Genomic DNA, 27,837 nt, shown 5'->3' with positions numbered 1-27,837 from the left:
TGGCTCCATATTTATTTAAAATATCAAAATAGGAAATTCTGCTGAGATTAAATTTCTTAATTTGAAGGGTGTCTTTTAGCGGAAAACATAGAAGGCCACTGTAATAGGGGTATGGCACCTAGGACTTCTGGTAAGAGAGACAACTTTATTTTCTGGTCCCTGTCTCCTGACATGGGTCAGGATTAAAAAAGATTAGTACCCATCACATAACAGGGATCGACTCCAGTGGCTACTGCTACAGCCATGATGAACATTTAAATAATTATAGAACTGTATAAAACCAATCACTATTGAAAACACTACCCATTTTCAATTCTTGAGATTACAGGAAGTTAAATCTAGTATAAATTGTGGCACCCTTTTTAAGAAATGAAAGATTAAAATGACAGTTTTCTTATGCTTTACTTTTTTACAGTGACTTCAAATGTTAATATTCCCAGGGTAAGGTAAAGTGCCTATCTATGGTCCTCTTTTTTTTTTTCCTCTTCCCCCCCCTCCATGTACAGTAGCAGCTTATTTGCAGATGCTCCGAGTCCATTTTAATCCCAGCCAGCAATGGAGTTGTATACAGAGAATTTCCTAGCCTTATAAACCATGTAAAGTATTTATTGTTTATATCTGCAGTTAGGGTACTCATTTTGTAACCTATTTCATAATTCCAAGAGAAAAATGATATGTTAAAATAGAGTTAAGTACACAGCTGTAATTTAGATTAAAATACATTACAGGGACGTTGTAATTATCCCAAAAGCAATCATTAAAAACCCTGGAAATTCAGAGTTATTTCAGAGTTACACTTAAGAGAAATCCAAACAGGATAAGGGAAGAAATGCACAGTTAAGGCAGCTGACATTGTACAATTACTATATGATTATGAGTGAGATATTTTAGCTTTTGTGATCCCAGATTAGATCTGTAACACTTGGTTTTGGGATAATTACAAAATATCTGTAGTGTATTTTATTGTAAATTACTGATATGTACTCTCAACCTTAGTTCCATCTTAACATAGTTTTTCTCTTGGAATTTTCTTGTTTTGTTTTTTACTGAATGACTAAAAATTGTATGTGGAAACTAAAAAATGTTGCAGTTATATTTCTAATAATTTGAGGATATGTAGTAGACAACAGTACCATCAAACATTGATGCCCAAGGCTAGCATCTGGTCATATAATTTTTAAAGGGCCATGAGAGTTGTGCCACATAATGTATTATTGAGACCTTTTGAAACTTGGGTCCAGTCTTCCTCAGATTGATGAGCCATTACAACTGATAGAATTGCTGAATTCACAATGGGTGTAAAGTAAGGGTGGTGGTGGTTAGTTGATGTCACAGTAGTCCCACTTAAGAATTAGTTGAGCTGTTGACTTATCCTGCCTGTAGCCTGTATAATCATTATTGAGGTGCCAGTGGTGAGTTGAGTTCTGTTTTGCATGTAAAATAGCAATTCAACCTCTTTGCTATGTTTGGAAAATACAGAGTATTCTCCGCAATTTACAGCACTTTATCTTGCACTACAGAATACATTTTCTGGGAATTTGCAGTTAATCTGTTGATTAGTTCGCTAACCAAAATAATAATAGGGACCTATCTGTATTGCTAAGTGCTTAAATGCCTGTAAAAAGCTGACCTTTGGTCTCTGCCTCTTTTGTAAAATGGAGGTAATAGTGCTTCCCTAGTTTATAGGGGTATTGTAGAGTAAATACATTAAAGATTGTGAGGTGATCAGATATAATGGTAAAGGGGGACATATAAGTTCCTAAAATAGATAGCAATGCTGGACTCCATCACTGAAGCTATGGCTATACTGTGAGCTAGGGGCTTGATTCCTACCTTGTGTAGACACACTTGCACTAAAATAATAGTGTAGCCACAGTAGCCTGGGTAGTGGCAAGCAGCAGCCTGCATTTGCTGTAGCCTGAACTCCATGGATACATATTGTGCTGCCACTTGCCGCTGCCTGAACTATCCTGGCTACACTACTAATTTTAGCTCAGTGAGCGCAAATGTGAGCATGTCTCTACGAGCTGGAAGCACACTGCCAGCTCCAAGTGTAGAAATACCCTGACAGGCTGCCTGGACTGGATTCCCTCGTACCTTCTGGTCTAGCCAGCCCTGATTACTGTTGCAGGCAGTATGGTGGCTGGTGAGGCTGCATGGATGGCAACAGGGCCACTTGCCTTTTTTAGTTCAGTGCACTCCTCCAGCAGATTGATGATCAGTTGAGACTGGGGTGGGAGCTGGGGAAGCAGCTTCTTACTGATCCCTTGTCTCATAACATACTGCTGCCCCTTTTGTGGAGCAAAACTAATCTAACCAGACGCTGCATCTTTGGGCTATGTGAGATGCCCTGAAAGAAGGAGCAGCAAGATCCTGTTGAGTGCTTCAGGAAGAAGTTCACAAACACACACACATTTGGGTTGTACTCTTTAGAAGGGCCAATATCACTGACCATCTCAGTCACCATTTTGTTACGTAAATGCAGGGGATTGGACAAGTGTGAATCTTGTGGCCTCTCACAAAATGGCTTCTTTTAGAGGAGGCGCTGTCCTCCTATGCAGCCTTGACTGCGTCTGAGCTTAGTGTTTCTCAAAAATATTAAATGTGAATTAAGGGTAGAATGGCAAAGACTCAGCTAATTATAAAAGGAAATGTATGGCCTTTCTCTGGTTAGTCTTTTAGTCTAAGCTAATAGAAACATCTCATGTAATTTAAAAGCATGTGACATGCTTTCAGTAATCCCTTGATACTAACCATGACCAACGCTGCATTTTTCCTGTCAGTCAGATTGCTTTTTCACTGTCAGGAAAATACAGCTGACACAAATTTAATGGGCTGTTTTCATGGGGAGGATATAGGGAGTATCTAGTATACTTCACGTTTTAGTTGTATTATGGAATGGGCCATGATCTTTTCCATGAAATCTCATTTTGGGGGATGGAAGGAATACATGTTTAAAGGACTAAAACAAGTTAATAATGAAGTATAAATACAATTTTCTTTCTTACTGCCATAAGCAATAAAATAACTATGCTTTCAACTGAAGTCCAGGAAGATTTATACCATATGGGAAAAGGCTACCGTGACAAAAGAAGCATCATTTACATGCATATTTTTGAAGTACAGTTCTTTTTAATAACTGAGTGATAGCTCATTTTGATGAGAAACTGGGCTGAGCTCTGCTTTCTTACTCTGATATTAATTTAGAATAACCCAATTGAAGTTAGTTGAGCTACTGCAAATTGACACTAGTATTTGGGAGCAGAATCTGGCCTGTTGCTTTTAGCATACGGATAAAGGAAAACCTCAACATTTACCAACATAGGGCCTTTATTTGTGTGGATAATCTCAGTGGTGCCACTCTTGTGAGAATTCAGAATTAATCCAAAAATTGGAGATGTTGGTCATTAGGCTGTATTCTCATCCTTAAACAGAGAAAAGGAGGATTTGGTGAGTACCATTTGAGAGGACCTGGTGGAGGAATTCTTAATTACTTTTAATGTAGCACCAAAAATGTTAGTGATTATAAAAGTGCAGTTAGTGTGTGTTCCAGTTTGGAAGAGAAAATCTACATTTGTATATTTAAACTTCTGTAAATGAATAACTAGTCATATATGTTAGTTAGAAATTATGTTCAAGATTTTCAAACATGGTTGCCTAAAATTAGGCTCTAAAGTTGGTATTTAGGCACTGAAATAAGTAGCCCAACTTTCAAAAGTGCTGACCACTCAGTAGCTCCTGTAATTGAAAATGACACTGAGATTTCTAATCTTGCTACTTGTGAATGAATCTTGTCCATAAAAAAGGGTGCAAAAGACTGAAAAGCATCATCGTCATTTATGTCTATACCCATCAGCAAGGCTTCTGTGTTCTCATGTGTCCAGGTGGCAAATATTTTCCAAACATTCCAGCAGGGCCAAGGCGAAAATTGCTCTACCCCATTTTCATATTATTTTACCAAGAGGCCTCCAATATACATGACAAACGTGGATAATATGAACCGGAACGCCCGGTCGAAAAGGGACCCTGGTGGCTCTGGTCAGTGGCGCAGCAGGGGCTGGGGGCTAAGGTAGGCTCTCTGCCTGCCCTAGCTCCACACAGCTCCTGGAAGTGGCCGCCAGGTCCTTGAAGCCCCATGGTACATGGGCAACCAGGGAGGCTCCATGCACTGCCCCCACCCCAAGTGCTGGCTCTGCAGCTCCCATTGGCCAGGAACCATGACCAATGGGAGCTACAGGAGCGGCACCTGTGGGTGCGAGGTCAGTGTGTGGAGCCTCCCTGGCCACCCATGCGCCTAGGGCCTGCAGGGAAATAGCGGCCGCTTCCTGGGAGCCACGGTAAGCACCGTTGGGGATGCAGGTTGCGCAGTCCCTCCTGAACCCAACCACCTGCCACAGCCCGGAGTCCCTTCCCACACCCAAACTCCCTCCTGGAGCCTGCACCCCAGCCCCCTCCTTCACTCCATACCCCTCATTCCTGGCCCCACTCCAGAGCTTGCACCCTCAGCTGGAGTCCTCACTCCCTGCATCCCAACCCGCTGTACCAGCCCAGAGTTCTCTTCTGCACCCCAACCCCCTCATCCCTGGACCCACCACAGAGCCTGCACCTCCAGCCCACCTCCTGCACCCCAACCCCCTGCCCCAGCCTGGTGAAAGTGAGGGGGGGGGATGGAGTGAGTGGGGGTGGGGCCTCAGAGAAGAGGCAGGGGCTCAGGGAAGGGATGGGGCAGCGTGTTCGGTTTTGTGCCATTAGAAAGTTGGCAATCCTACATCTCAGTTTCAGTGAGTTTTGTACTTGCAGAACAGGGAAGAGTGGGAACTAAAGAAAAAATTACAGGGAAAATTATGTCAAACCTAGGGCCAAATTCAGACTTGGTATAAATGAGCACAACTCCACTGACATCTATGGATTTGTGTGTGTTTGCACCAGAGCTGAACTGGTCTTCATGGCATGCTCTGTGCTATGGTATATTTTGTACATAGACTGTCTTGGTGATGGAAAAAAAAAGTGGACTTTCCTCGTATAAAAAAATCAGGATTTATATTCTAAATATGAAATGGCATAGTAAATCTATAGTTACGTTTAAAGATGTAACCACTTTTAGTTAGGATTAAATAATGACACTTATAAAGAGTGTTACCTGAAAGGAGCAAAATTGTTTTGGCAGATTTACAAGGTGATGTCTGTTAGAATATCACCCCTGCAGGGAATTGTTATTCGTTTAATACATTTTTAAAGTTAACCCTAAAGAATTTTAAGGAACTTGCCTTTGCAGATATATAAAATATATAATAGGTTCTAATTGTTAGAAAATTAAAATTTTTAATTTCCCTTTCCCTTATGATCATATGTAGCACAACAGTAAGAAATGCAGTAAATTAGGTATAAGGAGCAGGAGAATAATGATGTATCGTAGCTCATAAGTAAGACTGAAAGTTTTACTGTTCTGATTTTTTTTTAACAGTACATTTCCTGGAATGCAGGCAAATTTTGATTCCAAACCAATTTTTAGCCTTATCCTAAAAGGCCATTTTCCCCTCATCAAGGCTCAAATGATTCACCTGATTAAGTGATGCTTGGGGTCAGAAATGTAATTCTGTTTACTTTTATAAAGCTGCATTAGCAATTTGGCTGCTAGATAACTGTCTAGATTTACTTTGACAAACTAAGACCCCAGTTCTGCTGTGACACAGTGTTGCCCCCTCTCAGTATTTTTTGTGTATCTCATGATATTTGGTATTTTCCGTAAAGTCCCTGCTCCTGAGTCAGCAAACCCATAGGCCTATGTAAAACCCTATTGAGTTAAATAGGGCACTCTGCAAGTGCAGGGGTATGCCTGAACTTCTTGGAGGACCAGGGCCTAAATAGGAGTAGTTCACAAATGCAAATTGTTTATCTGCTCGCAAAACATGTATATTTTGAATGCCACACTGGCTTTCACTATCTTAGATGACATAGAAAATATTCTGAAAGAGACTGTCCACTTGTGGGATACCATTCAAAGTTTGCAAATGTAATTTATGGGAGGAATGTGGAGGACATTATTTTAGTTTTCTTTGCCATGTGTTTAATATTTTTTTATTTGAATTTTGCTCCACTTTTGAATACATTTGTCACAAATATGTTCCTTTAAATGAGAAAGACAGAACAGTAGCCTTTTGTGCATCTAAGGAAATATTAAGAGTCACAAATACCTATGACTTAAAAACTAGGTTTGTCCCTTCTATTAGATCTACATTTAACTGGACATGTTTTTTGAGGACAGATGTGTCACAAAGTCCCTCTAAAAATAAGTAATGAAAAACTGGGGGGACACACCCCAACCTCCCCTAGTTTTTTTTTAACACTTAAAACATGTCTCTCTTATTGCATAGATTATGAGGCAGTGTAGTTTTTTAAAATGAGTTAGTTTCAGTACAAAAATGGATTATGCATGTTTGTGAAATATTAAATATAAGTTTGTCCCTTCAGCAATTGTAACTATATCTAGTGCTCATGATAGTTCATTCCCCTACCACTCCAGAACTAAAATGCAAATACATCTGGTGTTTGTTGGCTTTGTGCAAAAAATATCTGGACTTGGTGGCTTTGACCCTGTTTCATTGTGATTAAGCTTGTTAGGATTTTATGTTTTTAGTATCTGTCTTACAACATTTTCATTACTGTGTATTTTATTAAGATTCAAGTGGCTTTATTTTTATGGTGGCATCTGGTCTGTGTAAACCCTACTCAGGTTTAAAAAGCTACTTGTCTCAATACCAGACATAAGGGAATTGTGAAGTAGAAGGATGCTTTATGCATGGATGAAGCATCATAGCACCTCTTTAGTCTAAAATATGGAAAAGTGGGTTTGTTTGTACATACATGATGTAACCATGTGGGCATAAAGATCTCTTCTACCTCAGGTTGACTTTTCCAGATTTGAAGACTTTTTCAGTGTTTATCTTGAAAACAAGAACAAGTGATTTAAATATCCTCTGAATAAGTATTAGGTTATATTAATATATATTTTAATACAGACACCAGGCAAAGGATGAAATCCTGGACCTATTGAAGCCAAATGGGAATTTGGCATTGACTTCACTGGAGCCAGGATTTCACCCCAAGAGCTTTGTTAAGGTGACTTCACAAAACTCATTCTGAATCTTGGGTCTTATTTTCCAAAAAGGTATTATGGACCTAATTTTTTTATTATCAAAATGAGTTCCTAGTTTCTTTGAAGTTTTGCAGGGTTTATGCTGTGGGAACCTCCTTACAAATGCTACTTATCTGACCCCCATGAAAAAAAAATGAGGATGCTCAATTTTATTTGGTTGCTGGATCTGGAGTTCTTTCTTTGTTTGCTGTATTTCTAAAAACAAAAATCAGTTGAAAAAATGTAAATTATAATAATGGTGGGTGCACAGACTAGCCAGGGCTTCCTAACTGAGATTGTAAATCCATTCAAAACACTGCTGTACAAATCGTCGTCTTCTTTTCTCATCACCTCCATTATGTTACCTCTCTTTTTGAGAGTCTGACCCAAACCCCCCTGAACTCACTGGGAGTCATTCCATTGACCCTGTCTTGGATCTCTCCACTGGCTCCTCCTCAAACATCAGACATGAGGTTCTTGGGTAGGCTTTTCTAAAGGGTCTAAAGGAATTCAGGTATTTTAAAAGGTATTTAGGTATCTAACTTCCATTGATTTCAATGGGACTTAAAATGCTTAAATACTCTTAAACATCTGGCCCAGAGTGCCCAATCCCCACTGATGTTCAGGTGCTTTTGGGAGTTCCACCCATACCCCTTACCCTGAAGGCACTTCACAATTTGGCCCCACCCTCGCTATCTGATGTCTTAATTTATCATATTACCAACCTTTGCCATTGCGCCCTCCCACCCCCACTTCAAAGCTTATATCGGCCATGATGCCTACAGGACATGGCAATTGATAAGAATTTAGCAGGTGGCAAGCTGCATTGTATTCACAACTAGTTTATATGGAAACGTGCTCATGATATCCCCAACCTTGCAAACCATTATTCACAAGCTTTATTTTGAGCAAGTGAGTAGACTCATTGACTTCAGTGGAGTTATCCACATGTTTAAACATATAAATGTTGGCAGAATGATGTTGAATACTCTTACCTTACTTCCCCTCTCCCCAAACCTTACCAATTTCCTCATTTATTTCATCCAACTGTTGCATTTTATCATTAATTTAGATTGTTAGCTTTGTCAGGTAGCCAGGCAAGGACTGTCTCTTTACTACATATTTGTACACCAGTTAGCACAATGGGCTTGGAGCCTTTAGAAAACAATATGATAGAGACAGTAAATAATAATAAACTGAAAAGGAGTACTTGTGGCACCTTAGAGACTAACCAATTTATTTTGCGAATACAGACTAACACGGCTGTTACTCTGAAATAATAAACTGAAAATTGGCTTCCACTATTGAGCTATGTTTTGTTATTGGCTCAGCTCAGGCACTGCTGCTCCATGCTGCACTTGAAGTGCACGTGTATACTTGGGTTCCCCAGAGTGCAGTCTGGGTTTCAGTTATAATTCGGTGGCATTCCCAAAGAAACCAAAGTTGGAGGTGCCAGCAGTTTTCCATTTCTACTTTTGATTGGACTCTGTGGTTAGTCTATGTACTCAGGATTTGTAGGTACAGATGGACAGAAATAGTGAAATTTGCTTAAGTGCAGATGGCTCACACCCTATGACTGACTTAAGCTTCATCTGGATTCTCGGGCAAATTCTGCTCCTTCTACTGGGGGTGCAGAAATGCCGTCTTGCTCCAGAACTGGTCTGGTTCTGCTGTGTATTATGGAGTGGGAGGAAGTTAGGTGGTGATAGAATTTGGAGACACCACATGAAGAGTTTTGGAGTAAAACCTCATGAATGCTCCCTTTATGTTGAAGAATTGTCAGGAATAGAATATGTGCCGATTTATGGATCTTTTTGGTTCTTGCATCATGGGAGTGGAGTATGTGCTTTGCAGCGGCTACTACAGTTGTTGGGTTGGAGAAGCTGTTATGAAGTAACTCTGTTGCAACTGTGTGTGAGGATTCTTCTTCCCCCATTTTCCTATGGCAGAGTTCCCCAGTTTTCAGCCAGGTTAGTAAGCCGAGAGAAAGGGTTAGTCTCCAAGGTTTTAAATAAATTGCTTTTGTGCATTGTTACCCCAGTATGACTATCACAGTGATAAACACTGAGGTTTGCTAACCTGAGAACCTGCAGCTAGAGATGGGAATTTCCTTTGTAACTTGTGTGGTTTATATTTTGATGCTGCAAGACAATTCTGAGTAAATGAACAAACTTTTTCACACTCCTTGTAGAGCTGTTGTAGCCTTCCTGACAGCCCTAAATATGTGGATCTTTTAGTCAGTTACATTACAATGAATCATGCCAGGTTAAGGTTTGGAATGACCCTCTCTAATATAACCGTTCAAAAGTTTGTATGAAAGTAATATTAATCTTTTTAAAGTTTAAAAAATATCTGCAGTGAAGACAACTTTATTGTGGTGTTTCTTATCCCTATTTCTTTGTAATCAGAGTGGCATTTCCTATTGTTAATGTACTGTAATGACACAATAATAAACTTCCTTAAAGTAAAATGCTGTTGGAGGTAACTTTTCAGTGAAATTTTTCTTGATTTCTTTTGTATGAAAATCTCTCTGTTATTTTTAAATAGAAATGATATTAATAACTTAAATCACATGATGTCATCACCCATCATTTGTATGGCTCATGGCTTACATTGTGTATAAGTATTATATTTTAACAATTTAAATAATCACAACAGACATGCAATATTTTGTCATGACTACAGTCTTAAGATAGGCAGTTAATTAAAATCTAGTTAGTAACAACTTATTTCCTATTTGAATTACTAAGAAAACAACAACAATGAACTTTACTGTTATGGAATGACTGTACCTTCCATTTTCTTTACTTGCTCTAAAGGTCACAGAATAATAGTTCACTGCTCTTATTAATTTTGTCATTAAATGAACTAAACCTCAAGGGAAACTGATTGCATATAAGCCTCATGATAAAGTGTGTGCTTTGAAAAGCTCAAACAAAAGTCTCAATAAGTTGAATTAGTGCTTTAAAAAAAATCCTTGATTCAAATGATCTGAAAAAGCAATTCATTTTAATATGGTAAAAATTATAATTACTAAATGCTATTTTTATATACAAAATTTTTAGAGGCATACTTTTTCAGAGCCAAGAAAAGTCATGTTGACCTCTGGATACAGTCTGTTGATGTTCAAAATATTTGACCTGGAAGTGTAACAGTACCTGATTGGTTGGCCAGGGAACACGGAAAATGAGGTTCATACTGTACGATACGTGAGCAATACAACAGGGAAGACTGTCTGTTTTGTAGAATAGAACATCTGCCAGCAGATGGCAGCAGAATGGAAAAGTAGGCACATAAAATAAGACAGTGGACAAAAGAATTCAGATTTCTAACAGCCTAGTTTCACTAGCTGTTTTTGACCATGCAAGGTAAGTTAGGGTTTAACTGAAAAGGGAAAATGTTCTGGGCATTCAGTACATACCATATATCCTTGAGCTCCAAAGAACTGAACTGTATCTCTGTGAATACAAGATATCTGATAAGACTTTTAACAAAAGGTTAATTTCTGAATATGTTTTCACTACTCTTTTTCCATAAAACTTCTGACCTTTCACTGCTCATATAATGTGCAGAAGTGTTAATTTTGATTCTCTAAAGAAAGTTCATTATACTGAAGAAACTCCCCTGAACTTTTTAAAATGGGGTTATGAACTTAACTCCAACTTGGAAAAAAATACTTTAATGTCCTTAGACTGCTTCTGTAAGTATATATTTCAAGCAGAATGGCAATTAACTCTCCAGATTTGTTAGCTACAAATAACTGTATATGCTGTGAACGTGGAACCCCAAAAGAGGAACAAAGAAAAGTGAATTAGATTAATTTCACTCCTGATCTAAAATCTACTTGAGTAACGTGCACTTTTGGAAAGGTGCACAATACTGGTCACTTTTATGTTGTGCTGTACTAGGAGTTTTAAAAAAGATAAAGAATTGCAATCATTATTTGCCTTTTTTGTTTAAATGTGCATGTATTTGTACAAACTCAGATATTCAGATTGCATTTGTAATTTATGGTATAGTGTGTGAGTCATCCTTTCATGAATTCCAAACTAAAGATTTAATTTTTTTAAAACAGGATTGAGGCATAGAAGAAAATTTCCACATGACTCTCCAGACCTTCACCCTCAGCAAAAATATGAAAGGTAAAGAAGGTATTTTGTTACTCCTAATTGTTCTTTATGAACACAATCCTTTTTCTAGGAACAAAGGACGTGTACCTAAAATTAAACAAACTCTTACAAAGGTAAACAAATGGATTTGGATTTTTTTTTTACTTTTCAAAGTCTACATTGTGCTGATTTTCCATGGTGATTTGTGTAAAGAACACAGAAGTAAAGGAAATATATGTATTAGTTAACTATAACATGGTCATCTTTCCAAATGTAGTTCAAAATAGGGTCCTATTGAATTGAATATTCTTTGAGAGTTTTATTGTAACTGAGATTTTAGATATTTAGTAAAATGTATTTGTGGGGGTGGGATATAGATAGCAAGCCCTCTGTTCTACTTAGTATATACAGAAGAAGATGAACACAAAATCTTAACTCTTGTATTGTGTTGCTATGATTTGATTGTGATAGTGCAGCTTTTATAGCTTCTTCTGTACACTGTCTTTTTCTAAAGATTTTCACGTTCCACACAAATTCTTTTTGGCAGTTTTAGTGACACAGAACATAATTTTTCCATAACTTTATTCTATTCTAAAAGCATGCTGTAGAGTTGCTTTGTTTTAATTGACCCTAAAGTCAGTTTAAACAAGTTATTATCCTGCATTGCTTCATAAGGATTTCTGTTGTTTAAAGTACTTAAAAGAGGGAACATCGCTTGGTAATCAAAAACAGAATTTGCAATTGGACTGCCGTCTTAGATGTGGATAGTGAAACAATGAGGGCCTGCTCTTTCAATAGTACAGTATGCAGTGCACAGTGAATATCAGGCTGCAGTCTGCTTGCCACGCTGCAGATGAGCTGCAAAAATATACTTACCGTTAACCATGTGGCATTTGCACATATTCAGATTTCTTTCCCTTGAGTGTTTTTCTAGTGATAATTTGAAATACTGCGTATTAATATATTAGTCATGTGAACCTGGCACTTTTTAAATCTAGAAGCAGAGAAGCAAGTAGCGGAAGTTAAGAAATTCCATTGACCCAGTTAAATATAATTACAGAGGTTAGAATTGGGGCCAGGATGTTTGAGTTCTACATGTAATGTTTCACTGCTCGGCCTCTTTTGAATGGCATTACCTCATCTTGAATTCATTCAGGAAAAGAGTTGCAAATCCCACAAGAACAGATCTGAGTTATCCAAGGTCATTGCATGAACAGGACATGAACAAGTGCTTTTTACATTTTTGATTACAAAAATATGCCTTTTCTCGTATGATGTAATATTTTATTCCTTAATTTCACATATTAATTTGATTTGGGTGCAAAAATGTCAAGCTTGATTACTTTTTTGGGTTGTCTTTCCTATATATGTTTGATATGTCAGGTGCAAGTAAGTCTGTTCTGGGGCTTGGGGAGGGGGGAAAGAGCAAATATGCTGAGGTGCTTTGTAAAATAATGGCTTTATGTGAGCAAATGACATCAATTGGAACAAATTACATACTGCTTCCAGTGATGTAATCCAGAAAGTTTGAATTGCTTTTAAGGCTCTCAGCCTGAATGAATTCTTTTTCTTTGTGGTCTTCAACAGTAATCGGGTTTTATATTGCAAGCACCAGGCTTGGTCTTTGTTTATTTCTACATTTGAGAATTGCTAAGGTAGCAAGCAGGTAGGAAAATTAAACGCATTTTATAAAAATGTTAGCAATTTGGAAATATTTTGGATTTGTAAAATATTTTTCATTTGTTTATTTTGGGGGTAGGGGTTGAATGTTTTTGAAATGCTTATAAATAGAGACTACAAGTCAGGTATGGCTTTGGACAATTTAAGATATATTTTTATAAATCTTACTAATTGTGATATATAAATATTAATGTAACATCAGAAGACCGTGAAATAGCATGTTTTGTACACAAATACAGGTGAATGTACAAATAGGATTTTTAATTTCATGCAACAGGTGGTAATACATCATTTGATATATTAAACATGAAATGAAAAGCAAGTACAAAAAAAGAACAAAGTTGGAACTTCTGAGTCAGATACATATTTTTTACAGAATAATCTAAGATGTTGATTTCTGCTTTAACACTGTGATACAAGAGGTCATATTAGTATAGGATTAATAGTACAGTGACTTTTAATATTATTCAACAATTTTCTGATGTTATAGTGTACTCTTTACTTTGTATTTTGTAATTTAATATTTCAGAAGATGTATCTACAGCCTAGACAATGCATCAGTCCTAAATTGCTGCCACAGTATGTGATCTTAGTTGTAGTTGCACAATAGTAACCTCTTTACACAGAAGATTGTGGACTGTCACTTTTAAAATCTTGATGTAGTGTCCGTATATAGATTGGTATTATCAAACTTTTAAATTAGATTTGTGAAGGCTCTTTTTAGAGGACCAGATTATTTTACCTTTATTCACTTTTTGTGTGGCACTTCACTTTATGAGGAGTCCCACTGACTTTGGAAGAACATTTTGTGGAATTAGTTCAACATGAGTGAGGGTATCAGAATCCAGCCCAAAGAAAATATTTATAGCTTCAGAAGACAATAGGCATTTTTTAAAAGTTCAGAAATGAAAGCTATCACAATTCTATTGCTGTTTAATCTTAATTAGTATGGTAGGATTTCTGATGTTGTGTGCCATGTAACTTTTGAGGGCTCAATTAGTTTTTTATGGTTTTTTTTAACGTAATAGTCACTGGTAGCTTTTCTTAAAATTTAGAAAATGGGAAATTGCAAACTTTTTTTGGCACACCTGTTTGCTGAAAGCACAACGACTTGTGAAATGTGTTTACTATAGCTGTCCTGTGGCTCATATACTTTTACTGCATATTGTCAGTAGCCTCATACTCTTAAATGGAATTTTCATTATTTTCAGTAAGAATGGGTTTGTTTCAATTTTTTGTGGTTTAATTTTTTGTGTTTAATAAAGCGTATTTGAAAAGCTTTTTTTTAAAGTAAAGACATGAATTGCATTACTAGTTTCATAGTCATTGTTAAGAAATACTCTTTCTGGAATTATTCAAACAGGTAATACTTCTGGGGATGTTTTTCATCAGTACTGGTCTCTAAGATGTTTCTCTCAAGAGATTTTTTTCCAAGCTCTTAAAAAAAGCCTTTCAATTATTTTCATTTTCCAAATTTTTGGACATCTGTAGAAAATGCAAAAATACAAGGCTGATTGGTTAAACATCTTATATAATTTAATTTATCTGGCCAGTAAAATATCTTTAGTAGCACAGGAGTTAAGGCAATCTAATAGCAGACAAACTATAGGAAAACTGTTACATACCTCTTACTAGGAACAAGAGCCTCTATTTACCCTGTAGAGGAATAAGCACAAGGAGAAACAAAAGAACACCATCTTTAAAAGAAAAAATGTCTAAGGGTTGGATACTGCAGCTGAATCTGTGCCAGGAGACCACACTGTCCACATGGATCCGGTTTCAGGCTGCAACCCTAATTTCTCAGTGTAATCATGGGAGTCAATTGCTTATGTGGTGAGATTGTCTGGAATGTGAAAGTAAAAAGGTAACGGTTTAAACATCTGTCTGAACTGAAACTCTGTGCATATACATCCACATATGTAAATAAAATTACATAGGTGATAAATTGCACCTTTGGCTGCATTATCTGCCCATTAGTGCATCTTAAAACTTTTCAACTTCAAGAAACCCTGCCATAGAAATGTTTCCTCCTCCTTCACCCGAATCTGGAATTTCCTCCATCAAATAACACCTGGCCAAGTCCCATGGTGGTTGAGATTCATTCGTAGACCAGTGACCGCTTTTGTGTGTGTGTATATATATCACAGTTTTAAAGTCTGAGATATTGCTGCCCTTTTATTGCTAGAAATGGGAGCTTTATACCATTGGTAAGAGAACCTTCTCAGCTTCCCTATGGAACTCCATGACAGCTTCTAGCCTAGCAGGGTTCCAAGGTATTAAATTTTAAATGTGTGACGTTTTCCAACATAGAATAGAAATTTTTATGGCTCTGATGGTAATGTTTTTCTTTTCTTAATTTTAAGTTTTACTTCCCTCTGAACCATGCACGATCAGATTCATTGGGCAAAATTCATTGCTGCCATGCCAGTAGAGAATTGGGCCTATGGTAGCTAACATACCTTGCTTTACAAACTGAATGATACAAAAAATAAACCCAGTAAATTAATTTTTAAAAAATTCTTAAAACACAATGGGCACATTATAAAAGTTGTGTGTCTGCATCAGTTTCTATTCCACTATTCTGTAAAATTATCCTTGTGCAATTGGTGGAATCAGTGAAAGAAATGTGCCTGTCAGTCAATTATATGCTATTCTACTGGTATGCTATTCCAAGATTGCAGCACTATTCCTGTTTTATTCATATTCTCCATCAAACTGAACATGTGCTTGTAGATTAGCACATCCAAAGGACCCAAACATTTTCACCATTCAAATATGCTGTTTTCTGTTCTGCCCCAATATATTGCTCTGCTTTTTTCCATTTGTGGGGTCTGTTTGCGGGGAGTGTGCGTGAAGGAGGTTAGTTACTGTTATTCCTTAACACAGGACATCTAGTTGCTGCCTGACTTTCATAGTTGCTAATTATAGCTAGTTATAGATGATATTTTAAACTGTATTAATTATACATACAGGGCACTTTTATTGTTGAGAGAAGCCAAATGTCCCTTGGGTTTCCCTGAGTTATGCATATCCAGCGACTCTTCCTCTTTGGAATAGAATGCTCATGGAACAACCCAAGACCTGCATCTGAACTTTGGAGACACCCTGCCTGGGGCTGTCTGGCTGTTTTTTGTCTCCTATTGCTCCATTTTGAACAGTGCTCTCCTACTTTGTCCAAATCCCTCCCCCATCTCGAGTCACGTTTGTTTTTCTGTATCCTCCGACTTCCATTCAAATGTATTCAGCTACTTTGGCAACACTCTCCCAAACCCTCTTCCATCCCTTAAGAATATAAGAACGGCCATACTGGGTCAGACCAAAGGTCCATCTAGCCCAGTATCCTGTCTTCTGACAGTGGCCAATGCCAGGTGCCTCAGAGGAAATGAACAGAACAGGTAATCATCAAGTGAATGATTCCCAGTCGCCCATTCCCAGCTTCTGGCAAACAGAGGCTAGGGACACCATCCCTGTCCATCCTGGCTAATAGCCATTGATGGACCTATCCTCCATGAACTTATCTAGTTCTTTTTTTAACCCTGTTATGGTCTTGGTCTTCACAACATCCTCTGGGAAAGAGTTCCACAGGTTGACTGTGCACTGTGTGAAGAAATACTTCCTTATGTTTGTTTTAAATCTGCTGCCTATTCATTTCATTTGGTGACTCCTATTACTTGTGTTATGAGAAGGAGTAAATAATACTTCCTTATTTACTTTCTCCACACCAGTCATGATTTTATAGACCTCTATCATATCCCCCCTTAGTCGTCTCCTTTTCAAACTGAAAAGTCCCAGTCTTATTAATCTCTCCTCATACGGAAGCCTAATAGTTTTGTTGCCCTTTTCTGAACCTTTTCCAATTCCAGTATATCTTTTTTTGAGATGGGGCGACCACATCTGCATGCACTATTCAAGATGTGGGCGTACCATAGATTTATATAGAGGCAATATGATATTTATTTTCTGTCTTATTATCTATCCCTTTCTTAATGATTCCCAACATTCTATTCATTTACTTGACTGCCGTTTCACATTGAGTGGATGTTTTCAGAGAACTACCCACAATGACGCCAAGATCTTTTTTGAGTGGTAACAGCTAATTTAGACACCACCATTTTTTATGTATAGTTGGGATTATGTTTTCCAATGTGCATTACTTTGCATTTATCGATATTGAATTTTATCTGTCATTTTGTTGCCCAGTCACCGAGTTTTGAGAGATCTTTTTGTAGCTCTTCGCAGTCTGCCTGGGATTTAACTGTCTTGAGTAGTTTTGTATCATCTGAGAATTTTGCCACCTCATTGTTTACCCCTTTTTCCAGATCATTTATGAATATGTTGAATAGGACTGGTCCCAGTACAGACCCCTGGGGGACACCACCATTTACCTCTCTCCATTCTGAAAACTGACCATTTATTCCTACCCTTTGTTTCCTATGTTTTAACCAGTTTACCAAACCATGAGAGGACCTTCCCTCTTATCCCATGGCAGCTTACTTTGCTTAAGAGCCTTTGGTGAGGGACCTTGTTAAAGGCTTTCTGAAAATCTAAATACACTATATCCACTGGATCCCTCTTGTCCACATGCTTATTGACTCCCTCAAAGAATTCTAGTAGTATTGGTGAGGCATGATTTGCCTTTATAAAAAAACATGTTGACTCTTCTCCAAACTCTTTACAAAAACCATGTTGACTCTTCTCCAGGGACCTGGCTGTGATACCATTGCAGTGTAGTTATCATCCTCGGCTCGGTCATCAGCTGACCTCTGCTTGCCACAGCCATCCGAGAAGAAATCCTCTCTTTCCTGCTTGGATGGGAAGAAACAGGCCACTACCTCACCATCCAAGGAGCCACCCCCTGTGAGGTCAGTATCCTCAACTTCATTGTTGACTATCTGGGTCCCTCCTGTACTTCTCTTCTCCTTCTTTGTTCTTTACACCAACCAGACAACAGGTTAGCATATGCTATATGGCTACTCTCTGGTTTGTTGCAAGAAATTACAGTTCTTCTTCAAGTGATGTCTCTATGGGTGCTTCACTATCAGTGTAGCGGCGCCTCGTGTGCCTCAGATTGCAGATCTTCAGCAGCAGTACCCATTGGGCCGCACATGTGCTCTCCCTGTCTTGCGCAGTGAGCACTCTCTCTATAGAGCTGTGCAGCTCAACTGCCGTTGATCTGGGATGGAATATAGAGCGGAGCCCTTCTATCTCCTTCTCCTTTCGAGATTTTCATTCACTTACCTTTCGCTAGTAGTAATTAGCCCTTGCCATTTATTTTTCTCCCCGACAAAAAAAAATTTCCTCCTCATTATTCTCTGTTTCCTGCCTTCCCTGACTGGGAGCTCTCTCCCTCAGGATTATTCTGGGATTCCCCTGATTCAAGAGGGGTCTCACTTGTCAGGAGGCCTTTCCTGAGAGCGATGATCACCCATGGCTCACTGAGGGTCATGTAACACAGAAGTGCACCCACTTCATCAACTTGATCAACGTGGGCCTGAAAGGACCATGATCTCAGACTGAAAATTTTTCTCATGGAGAGTTCTTTATGGCCCTGGCCCTGATACCACTACAGTGCAGTTATCACCCTTGGCTCGGTCATCAGCTGAGCCCCACTCGCGACAGCCATCCAAGAAGAAATCCTCTTTCCCACTCAGATGGGAAGAAATGAGCCTCTACATTGCCACCCAAGGAGCCATCCCCTGTGAGGTCAGTAGCCTCAACCTCACTGGGGTGAGACTTAGCTCCCATGACTGTCTGGGTCCCTCCGGTACTGGAGCTAAGCAGAAGTTCAGGGACCCTAAATAGGCCAGACCACAGGTGGACACACTGTCTCTTGGGAACAGCTTGCCACAACAGTACCTAGTGCCTCATCCAAGACAACCTTGGGTGCCTTGGCACCGTCAACTCTCTCTGCACTATCAACTCTCTTGGCACTGACCAAATCCTTGGCACCAAGTAAGGCACGAAACCATCTACTAGTTTCTTGACGGAGCACACTCCATCCTAGGCACTGATAGTTCCTTTACTTTCCAAACAGCCATCAGTGCCAATGATGCTCCTGCCTACTCCACTGGAGTTCAGAGATCCAAGGGACCTGGTCAATAAATGGACACAAATCAGACATCAAGAATTATAACATTCAAAAATCATTTGGAGAACACTTCAACCTCCCTGGACTCTCAGTAACAGACTTAAAAGTGGCAATTCTTCAACAAAAAAACCCCTTCAAAAACAGACTCCAACGAGAAACTGCAGAACTGGAATTAATTTGCAAACTGGACACCATCAAATTAGGCCTGAATAAAGACTGGGAGTGGATGAGTCGCTACAAGAATTAAAAAACCCCTAATTTCCCCATTATAATTTGTCCCTACTTTTACTCACACCTTCTTGTTAACTGTTTGAAATGATTGACCCTGATTACCACTACAAAAATGATTTTTCATCCTGTTGATAATAGCCTACTTTAATTGATTTGTCTCGACCCCCCACTGGATAAGGCAACTCCCATCTTTTCATGTACTGCTATATATATCTTCCTACTGTATTTTTCACTCCATGCATCTGATGAAGTGGGTTTTAGCCCACAAAAGCTTATGCCCAAATAATTTTGTAGGTCTATAAGGTGCCACAAGGACTCCTCATTGTTTTTGCTGATACAGGCTAACACGGCTACCACTCTGAAATCTGATACCCGTGAATCTCTGCTCCTCTGTCACAAGCTCCCTATGGATCATGCCTCTTCCCTGGAGTCACAACACTTCTCCCTTTCACCACTGAGAGGAGGAAGAGTATGCAATTCCAGAGCACATGCAGGCAAGCCTCTACTCTTTGGTGTTATCCAAAACCTGGAACAGTACTAGGGCCCTGATATGGACCCCACATCCCAGTTCCTCCACAACCCCACATCCCAGTTCCTCCACATTAGCCCTGCTGGGATCCATGGGCTATGTACGGGGCACAGTTCCACAAACTGCCTATAGGGCAGAGAAAGAAATGCACACGATCATCATCCTCATCCATCTCTCGACCATCTGATGTTGACCCACTACCGGTGGAAGAACAGCAGGAAGAAACGGAGGAAGAGATTACACCACCACTCCATTTCTCCTCCTCTTCCCCGGATGAAGCCATCATGCCACCACCTCCTATGTCGGTGGACAGTTTTCAAGCGTTTTCAACAACTATTCCACAGAATTCTGGAATCTCTCCAGATCCCACTAAAAGAAGTCAAAGAGCAACAGCACAAACTGCTTGATATCCTACACACCTCTACATCAGCAAAGATCAACCCTTCCTATTACTGAGGTCCTGTTGGACCCTGCCAAGGTGCTCTGGCAGCCTCCTGCATCCATCCTGCCAACCTGCAAGCAGGCAGACAAAAATATTATGTCCCTGTTAATGACTTGGAATTTCTCTCTTCCCATCTTACTCCTAACATCCAGGTTGTCAATGCTGTATATGAGAAGGGATGCCAACACCAACCCAGGGAACCCCTATGACAGGGACTGAAAGTGATTAGATGTATTTGATCACAAAGTGTACTCTTCTGTGACACTCCAATTCTGTGTTACCAATTAGAAGTCTCTTATGGCCAAATATGACCATATGAACTATTCTAAAAGACAAGAATTCTGTCAACATCTGCCAGACAACAAGAAGGAACAAGTCTAGGTACCTGTGTCGGAAGAACATCTTTTGGCCTGCATGGCACTACAAGCTCCCATGGACTCTGCAGACATGGCTGTCCCCTCCATCGCAACACCCATGGTAATGAGACAAGCATCTTCACCTTCACCTCTCTGGATTCCCTAAAGAGGTACAGACCATGGTCGAGGATCTGCCTTTTGAGGGTTCCAAACTATTTGCCAAGCACATGGATGAGTCCCTACACTCTCTAAAGGACTCCAGAGTGACTCTCTGCTCTCTCAGCATATATATATATATACCAGCACTGAAGAGACGTCAGGGGAAATACCAACATACCCAGAGATCCCCACCTCCATCTTTCACTCCTCACTGCCAATATGACATGGAAAGAAGAGGCGGCAGAGGCCCCTTCTGAAATGCAAACAAACTACCTCTCATGCGCCTTCGTCTAAACAGTTTTGAAGGTTTGGTTGAGGCCCTGAGAGGAGTCCTCCTGTTCCAGTGGCTGCAACCATCTTTCACAACCCACCAGTTTTGTCAACCATTTAGCCCAGGTCAAACTTTTTGGCCTGAGGGCCGCATCGGGTTTCTGAAATTGTATGGAGGGCCGGTTAGGGGAGGCTGTGCCTCCCCAAACAGCCAGGCATGGCATGGCCCCTGCCCCCATCGACCCCTCCTCCCCTGCCCCCCCGCTTCTCACCCCCTGACAGCCCCCGGACCTCCCGTCCCCAACTTCCCCCCACCGCCCCATCCAACCCCCCCCCAACTACCCCACAGGATCCTTGCCCCATCCAACCACCCCTTCTCCCTGAGTGACCCCAGACCCCTCGTCCCTAACTTCCCCACCACCACCTGATTCAATCCCCCCTCTTCTTCCTGACTGCCCCCCCAGGACCCCTGCCCCATTCACCCTCCCTGTCCCCTGACTGCCCCCCACTGCCCCATCCAACCCCTCCTCTCCTTCCTGACTACCCCGTGCCCCCATTCAACCCCCGTTCCCCCCTCTAACAGCCCCAACCCCTATCCACACCACTGACCACCCCCCGAACTACTGTGCCCTCTATCCAACCCCCACACACACTGCTCCCTGCCCCTTACTACACTGCCTGGAGCACTGGTGGCTGGCAGCATGGCTCCACCCGGACAGGCAGCTGCACAGCACAGAGCATGGGTCAGGCCGGGCTCTGCAGCCCCGCCACCCACAGCATTGTGCCACATGGCGGTGTGGCTCAGGGGGAGGGGGGAACAGCCTCCCGGGCCAGGAGCTGAGGCGCCAGGCAGGACAGTCCCATGGGCCGGATGTGGGCCGTAGTTTGCCTGCCTCTGATTTAGCTCCTTTGCATCCGTCATGGCAGCAAATCACTTCAGACAAGTTGGTCCTGGAAATAATCAACAAAGGGCACTCCATTCCACCCCCATTCCTCTTCAGGGACCTTTCTCATGAGCACCTTCTACGAGAAGAAATAAATCACCTTCTGCAACTGGAAGCCATACAACTGATTTCATCCCAACACAGAGGGAAAGCTTTTTATTCCCACTACTTTCTGATAAAAAATATGCGGGGGGCAAATCTTCAGACCAACACAGTGCAAGGAAGGTGGTTCCCGCGGAATCCTCCTTACATATCAACCTCCTAGAACTATGAGTGGTTCACAATGTGTGCTGACATTTCCTGCCACTTATCAGACATTGGACTATAAAAATAATGATAGACAATATCTCCTGCGTCAACAGGCATGACGGAGCAAGGTCCCACTCCTTATGCTTGGAAGCACTGAAATTGTCGAACTCGTATATCCAACACGAAATCAACATTTCGGCCGCATATCTACCTGGACACTAGAACACCACAGCAGATACGCTGAGCAGACAATTCTCACAAGACCATGAGTGGGAACTAGATACAAGAGTCCTTCGGCACATATTCACTCTCTGGGGATATCCCCACATAGGTCTCTTCACCACACCAGAGAACACCCAATGTCCTCAGTTCTGCTCAAGAGCGGGTCTAGGCCACAGGTCTCTGGGAGATGCCTTCCTCATTACATGGGATGCTCCACAATTCTATGCCTTTCCACCCTTTCTCTTCTTGTTCAAGGTGCTTCACAAAATACAGGTGGAATGGGCCTGAGTTATCATCATAGCTCCAACAAGGTCACAACAAATTTGGTATCATTACCTCCTACATGTGGTGATGTGTTCTTCAATCACTTTGCTGTTGATTACACACCTTGTCTCTCAAGATGCAGGCCGAATCCTCCATCCCAGTCTACAACTCCTTCATCTGAAAGCATGGCTTCTTCATGGTTTCGGGATTTGGAGATGACCTGTTTGGAGGCAGTCAGAGAGGTTCTCTTAAATAGCCGATGTGACACAACTCTCAGAACTTACCTCCAAAAATGGGAAAGATTCTGGTGCACAGCCAATTCATGTCTCTGTGAGGAACACTCCATTACCGCTCATTCTAGATTATATGTTAGATCTTAAGATTGGGCCTATTCACAAGTTCTGTTCATGTGCATTTCGCTGCCATCACAGCATTCCACCCCAGGATAGATGGCTATTCTGTAATTCATCCACCCATTCATGAAGAGGTTACTTAAGAGCCTTTCGAACCTCTACCCTCACATATGACATCCCACCCCATCTTGGGATCCCAGCCTTGTCTTGTGCTGTCTCACCAGAACACCATTCAAGTGCATGGCATTATACCCCTCCATTCATCTTTCCATGAAAACAGCATTTGTCATAGCCATCGCATCTGCCTGATGAGTACGGGAGAAATAGGGGCTCTCATGGCATGCTCTCTGTTCATCATTTTGTATAAGGACAAGGACATCTAAAATTCCTACCCAAGTTGCCATCCTCCTTCCATATGGACCAATCTATCCACTGTCTCTGCCTCTTCGCAAAACCACATGGCAACCAACATGAAGTGACACTACACACCTTGGACGTTAAGCATGCATTAGCCTTTTACCTGGATAGAACTAAAGCTTTCAGACAGTTGCCATGCTTATTCCTCTCAACTGGCAAACGATCAAAGGGAACAGCTATGTCCAAACAACGTCTGTCCAAGTGAATCTCACAGTGCATAAACCTTTGCTACCAACTGCACAACCAACTACCTCCACTTAGAACTCGAACACATTCCACTCGCTCTCTCCCCACCTTGATTGCCTTTCTTAACAATGTGCCGATCATGGATATTTGCAAAGAGGTGACCTGGGCATCTGCGGACACTTGAGTAATTGCATAGTGTTGGCTAAAAGACACGGCATTAGATGCCCTACTAAGACCCATCATCCTCTCCTCCCTGGATGCCACTCCAAAGCCCCAGCCTTCCACCTATGGGAACTACTCTTCAGTCACCTACAGTGGCACAGCCATTGGGACACCACTTGAAAAAGAAGCAAAGGTTACTCACCTTCTGCAGTAACTGAGGTTCTTTGAGATGTGTGTCCCTGTGGATGCTCCACTTACCTGCCCTCCTCCCTTCTGCTTCAGAGTTCAAACATAGACTCTGTGGTAGAGAAGGAACTGAGGGTGGTTGGGCCACGCAGCGCTATATAGGTGTTGCTCACGGCACAAGATGTGGAGTAGTGCATGTGCTGCCAAACGGGTACCAAATCCCAGGTACCTATGGAGGAGCACCCTAGGGACATGCATCTTTAAGAACCTCAGTTACTGCACGGGGTGAGTAACCTTCTCATTTGTATATTCAAACTCACGCAAGCATACATACTATCTCTTTGTTGTCAAGTATAACACAGGAGCTTGGACCAGGGCTTCAGGAAATAACTTCATTTTGAAGCATAAAATACTCATTAAAATACTGCCTTCTAAGCGAAAGTTCAAAGTACTAGGTTCTGATTTTCCCCCAACAGAAAATATCTTCCTTCCCAATAGAGCCATGTTCTGCACTGTCTTTCTTCTCTTGCTCCTTTTCAAATAATCTAATAACTGATAGTGCGTGGGGAAATCATTGGGAATGTGAGATACATGATCATGCAAGCACATTGGCGATTTAGTAATTGTATACATTCTACATCATGTGCAGAACATTTGATATTTGTGTAAATATTTGGGATCTAGTGTTATCTAATTCATGAATAGAAGTATTGGTCTAAGGAGTAGCATTTGATGCATTTTGTTTGGCATTGTCCCAGAAGAGGAGTTTATTCCTTGCTCTTTACCTATAGAATAGAACATAAAAACACATTTCCCCCCAGCGTGCACACAACAAAGAAAACAACACTCCAGAAAAAGGAATGTTATGTGCCAAATAAACTTGTATTATATGTAGGTTACTATTTCATTGTATGTCAATGTCTGTTTGGAGATCCACACATAAAATAGTTTATTTTGCTTCTAAGTTTGTGCTGCTCTTTGTTGAGGCTTGTAAACCTCCACTTAACCACGCTTTGTTACTCTGCGATTTTTCTAGGGGATTGCCTTTGTATTTCTGTTTCCCTCAAAATTAACCTCTTGGGGGGCAGTGTGGCCTTGTGGAAAGAGCTTTGGACTGGGACTTGGGAGACCTAGGTTCTATATTGCTGTCTCTGCCACTTACGTTATGAGTGACCTTGAGCAAGTCACTTCACCTTTCTGCACCTCTGTTTGCCCCTCTATGGGAATAATGATACTGACCTCCTTTGTAAAGTGCTTTGAGATATACAGATGAAAAACACTGTATAAGAGCTGGCTATTACTATTATTATCTAAGCAGTGTTTCAATACAGCAAAACATAAAAAGATAACTCTCCCGTGACTTCCCTGCAAAGATAGTGGTTCAGGAGGGCCTCTTTTGCTGAATGACATAAGAAGCTGACATTGAACAATGATACCTCAGTTTTAGTAACCAAAGAATTATACCGTTTTTTCCAGTCTGCTAAAGTTTATGGTGCTCTTCTGCCTTGGTCTCTCTAGGCTGTAATCAATGATCTCATTTACACTTGAAGTCTCCAAAGGAGGGATCAGCTGGTTTTATTAACATACATCATGTCCTCATACTTCAGTGTCCGTAGTAACATAATAGAATTACTGGTGGAGTGTAGCTCACGAAAGCTTATGCTCAAATAAATTGGTTAGTCTCTAAGGTGCCACAAGTCCTCCTTTTCTTTTTGCGAATACAGACTAACACGGCTGTTACTCTGAAACCTAATGTCACCTGTTGACTTGGACAGTGTGAATGTCTGTCCTGAGTACATGTGGTTGCGTTGGGATACCCCTGTGGAAATCTTCTGCAATGTGGTCTGCGTTTCATCAAGGGACTTGGATGTTACATTTATGTCAGCGGTGACGCTTGTACTCTAGCCTCTGTGTTTTCCTTTTCTTTCCAGAGATCATAGGTTCCTGAGCCATCTAATCTCTCTGATAATGTTGTTGGCTTTGGGGATTTTGGCTTGATGTACTGTAGCTTTCTGTCATCATTTCCAGGCTTAATAAATACACAATTAGTGGATGACAACACTGATAACAACAGCCTTTGTGCTGACAAACAAACTAGGATTGACACTGGTCAATAGTTTTGTATGATTTTCGACATAATACACCACATACAGTCCACATGTTTCGTTCTGGTCCTATCGTCGTATTTGAATGTACTTTCCCATAATAGATTACTAGCAACAGGTATGTGAATGAAATCCTATGTAAGATTCATAATGAAGCAGCATATTACATGTACTGTTTTTACAGGGATCGTGGATTGAAAATTCTTTCAACAGAAAATCACCCAAGATGCATTCGTGCCCCACCTTTAAGGGTATTTGGCCCTTACAGATTATTCCAAGGTAGAACATTGTTTTTACTGTGGTGCAGCTATTTAATATCAAAAGCATGTCAGAATCACTAGTTAAAATCCCGTTTTGTTTTTCTGTTCAGATGATGACTTGAAGCACACAGCTATTGCTGCTGCCTATATCTAGGTTCAGTAAATAAACTATATTGGACTTCACCTGTGTGAGTACTGCATCTGCCATCAGATACTTTGCACTACTTCCATAACCTTTTTATCATAGCACAGTCCTGTGCCAATGTTATGGTGCTTATCAAATCTAAATGATCATTGCATTTTTTTTCAGAATGTCTGATATGAATTGCATCAAGCTAGCATGGCATTGGACGAAAAATATCAGGACAGTTGCCAAATCAAGCAAGAAACCAAAGAGGAGATGCTGATCCTAGCCAGTCGTCACTTTGGGAAAAAATGTTGACAGTTGAACTCTTTGCAGAGTCCTAAAACAACTTTGCAGAGTCCTTCAATGGATTATTGAATGAAAGAGGTGTTCTAACCGGATGTAATTTTACATTGTATTGTATGTGTGTGTACATTCTAATAAATTGTTTGCTTTGCTTTGGCTAAACCTGTATGTATTTTCTCCTTGCAATCAGCTTACAGTAAAGGGATCCCTGGGAGGCTTTGGTTTATGCATTTTCAGTTCGCAGATCATGAGCAGTCTGCACTCAGAGATTCTCAGTACATACTAAGTCAGTTGTATTTGCTTTCAAAAAGCTGGATTCTTTTCTCAGTTAAGAAACTAATAGAATATTTCAAAAATTCTTTTAATCTTTAGAGCAGATATGTTTATGGGCATACCTAGACAGCACTACCGTGAGAAATGGGATAGGCAAGAAGATCTCTTTTGGCTTTTTCTCCGAATGCTCAGCTGCACCCTTTATCACGTCAGTTGGTGTATAAAGCAGATATTGGAGACTGAAAGAGTGCAAATGTATGGGAAAATAATGGCGTGCACGCTAATAATTACAGGAACCACAAAAGCTCGTAAGTATAAATATCGATGACCATACAAAATGGTCGTAGCATCCAGTTCACTGCATATAAGGGAACTGAATGAAAACATTAATACAAACTTTAATATTGTATTGTCATTAGCAACAGGCTACATGAATCTGTGATGAATGAACTCATCAAGTATAGCCATGACATTACTAGAAAGAGTTGACTTTCCCCTTGAACCATCATAATTAACATGTGAAAGCCAGTCATTCAAAATATTGACAGGAATATTTTTTCCTAAGTAGAACAGCATAAACGTCAACCTCCCCTCATAAAATGACTCAAGGACATGGGTGGGATTCGCTGACATCTTGCCAAGGTGGTTGCCTCAGCTCAGTATGTAATCCGTCTTTTCGTGCTTTAATGGCAACATTGAAAAATTCATACGGTTCTCTCAGGAATTGATCAAGATCCTAAGGGTCAGCACCAAGCTTTGGAAAAGAGGACAGTACAAATCTATATTA

General features: G+C 40.4%; 1 long non-coding RNA gene across 1 annotated transcript; it reads left to right on the top strand.

The window, feature by feature from the left end:
• Positions 1 to 17,654: 17,654 nt before the first annotated feature.
• On the top strand, positions 17,655 to 26,929 carry LOC140899793 (uncharacterized). Its single transcript, XR_012155461.1, has 4 exons — positions 17,655 to 17,786; positions 26,272 to 26,366; positions 26,458 to 26,535; positions 26,658 to 26,929. It is a non-coding gene; the product is annotated as an uncharacterized lncRNA (long non-coding RNA).
• The last annotated feature ends 908 nt before the right edge of the window (positions 26,930 to 27,837 follow it).

This window comes from Lepidochelys kempii, chromosome 1, assembly GCF_965140265.1.
Source record: "Lepidochelys kempii isolate rLepKem1 chromosome 1, rLepKem1.hap2, whole genome shotgun sequence".
Taxonomy (NCBI): domain Eukaryota; kingdom Metazoa; phylum Chordata; order Testudines; family Cheloniidae; genus Lepidochelys; species Lepidochelys kempii.
The sequence above is the reverse complement of the archived record's forward strand: the minus strand, read 5'-3'. Positions and strand labels throughout refer to the sequence as shown.